The sequence below is a fragment of the Fulmarus glacialis genome, unplaced genomic scaffold (assembly GCF_000690835.1).
Source record: "Fulmarus glacialis isolate BGI_N327 unplaced genomic scaffold, ASM69083v1 scaffold1960, whole genome shotgun sequence".
Lineage (NCBI taxonomy): Eukaryota > Metazoa > Chordata > Aves > Procellariiformes > Procellariidae > Fulmarus > Fulmarus glacialis.
Window position 1 is genome coordinate 94,136 of NW_009188163.1, and position 2,919 is coordinate 97,054.

The following is a 2,919-nucleotide window of genomic DNA, read 5'->3' on the forward strand; positions in this document are numbered from 1 at the left end:
ATTGCTGTTCAATTGACACAGGCACTTAGGAATGATTAAAGCTTTAACAAGCCCACAGCCAGATTTTTTTCTTTCTTTAAGAGAATTTTAATGAACTCAGGGGATACAAAAAATCAAACACACAGAAAAGCCTTTCACTGCACTGCTAGGACATTATAACATTCGCATTTTGTCTGACTTGCAAATTCCTCCGCTCAGGCCGTGGAGAGGGACTGCCTGGTTTGAACTCGGGCTGCTGGAGCTCGCTGAAACGCGCAGAGCTGGGCAGCAGCTGGGAACATCTGGCTGCGGCGTGTCCCCGGCCCAGCCTGGCTGCTGCCCCACGTGCAGCGAGGACGGAGGGGCCGGTGGTGCAGCAAAGCCTGGGAGAGCAGGGCAGGACCCACACGCGTTCCTGAAACGCAGCGCATGTTGCCGTGAGAGGAGACTGCGGTGCAACGGGCAGGCAGGCAAATTCACCTCGGACATCCAGTATCAGCTCCAGTGTCTCCGAATAGCCGAGCACTGGGCTCTGTGATCTGCATGCTGCTTTTTTGTTTTTAGCACTTTTCGTTTAAAGCATATGAAATGCCGGGGCAGATGAGACTGGTCGGGATCAGGTGCGTTGACGTAGCTGAGCTTTCTCTTCCGAGCTGCCTCGCTCTGGGGGGGCTGCTTGGATTTCCCCTCACTCCCGGGAGAAGCGCTTGCCGCTTCTACCCTCTTTTCACAGCTGCCGTATGCGTGGCCCTGCAAGGGCAGAGCCACAGGCTCTTCCCCGCTCACTGACACGGAGTTTGCAGTAAGCTGCTCTGTTCGTGAGGATTTGCCCAGCACCTGCTTTGAAATTAAGCTAATAAAGCTGCAGCAGAACTAATTGAATCAAGCGCACAGAGAAAACAAACTGTCTTTCAATGCAAAAAGGTATTGATTTGCTATTTTGCCAGTGTTAATTTAGCCGCTATGCACGTGCTTCCATAAAGATGCATTTGAATAGAGCTAAATTAAATGTCGGAGAGTTGGCAGTGCTGGGAAACTCCCCTCCAGACAAGCACCAGGAGGTTGTGCCAATGCGCTGCTGCGTGTGCTGAAGTCTGCAGGGTACTTCTCAGCCCAAAGCCTTTGCTGGGCTCGAGGGTCTCGTACCCAGCTGCAGGGGCTCCATCCCCGAGGCTGGATGATGCCCTGGGACGAGCATTGCAGCTACCAGGGTTGCCTGACTTTCCCGAATTTGCTCTCTGCCCTGTTTAACTCCTATTAGCAACTCCAGGTCGGGTGGGAGCTGAACGGTGTCTCAGCAGCCTTTACAACCTTCTCCCATCTGGGAAATTTCTTCTGCTCCCAGAGGAGCAGGTGACTGATGTTTTGTGGAAAAGGAGGACGTTGCTGAGTGGCTTACAGCCGGCTCCCCCTTGCCTCCAGGAACAGAGCTGTGCCTGGAGCAACAGTTCCTCTTACCTTAGTGATTACTACAGTTGTCCCCAAACCAGTTCTCCTGTGAGTGTTAAGAGTGAAGAAGAGATGTCCCCTGCAGCTACAAGTTTGTATCTTTGCAGCACCCGAAAAACCATGTTAGTCCTGAGCTGGGTTTTAGGTGATAAAGAGGGGCTTTAGCAGAATTTAGGCCTGTAGGTCCTGACTTGCAATCCGGAACGGCTCCCAGCCCCGGCTCCCGCTCCGTGGGGATGCCTCACCTGAGCAGGGCTGTGGTGGTGCAGCTTTGCCTTGCCTCGGGGTGCGTCTCCACGCGGATTTGTCAAGGCTGGACAGTTCAACACCTGCCTGAAATCCAGGTGAGGTTTAGTAAGAAGCCGTTTTCTGCTAAAAGGCTGAGGGACGGGTGGACCCAAGAAGCATCTGCAAACACAGCAAAGAGTGGCGGGATCAGGCCGTCTGCAAAGCGTGCTTTTATTTGATAGTTATTTCAGTGCCCAGTCAGAAGAGGGCCCCCACTTACCTGTACTGACTGCCTAAGGTCTTCAGTCCGGAGACAGCAAAAACAAATGAGGTTAAATGATGTATGTTTTCAGTCCTCCTTTGGATGCCAGGTGAGTCACCACCGCAAGTCCCTTTATTCCCCTGGTTTATTTTACAGCACTGGTACAGCTTAAATATTAAAACCAGCATGTGCAGTGACTGTAAAAAAAATTAGACCAAGTTTTCTCTGAAGCTCTCTGGCATCCAGGAAAGGTGGCAGATGTGATTACTTACAAATGTCACGGCGGTGGGCTGGCAAAGAAAAATAGCGCTTTCTCTTAATCACTTCCAAAAACAGACAAACTTTGCTTGCAGTTGTATCACAAGGAGAAAGCAGATTTTGCAGGTGAAACTACTTCTTCTGTAATTGGCATTTTGTGATTTAAAATGAACAAATGGCTGGTCAATGGCAATGGTGGTGGTAGCTTGGGAGGGGTGGTTGCATTATTCTATGCCTGGGAATGGTGCCTTGGCAATTCTTCACCTGTTGGGGATACAGAAAGTCCAACCCTGACAACTGGAAGGGCAGTGAAGCCCCCCCCCAGTCCCCCCAGGGACCATGAGCAGGAGCTTTGGGGCTGTGGGGCTCCACTTAGCTGGGAGCCTTGTGAGCAGCCAGGTGGTGAAACCATTTTGTGTGTGGCAGGCAACAAAAAGCTGCCCCTGTCCTGGGGGAGCAGGGGAGCGACCTGTAGAAGCCCCCGAAACCGTCACCCGGCTGCACTGCGGGCCACGCGCTTTCAGAGACATCTTCAGAGACCTTCAGAAGAGAGAGAGTTACGGGAGGAAACCTCTTTGTCCCTCCATTCCCCTGCCTGGAGGGAATGAGAGAGAGGAGAAAAAAAAGGTTTTTTTTTTTTTTCCTAATGACAACATTCCTCAGTAATAAGGCTAGATTTGGAACATCACCCACCCCCAGCCCCCCCCGCAATATTACAATATTACATCCTTCCATAAATAAAC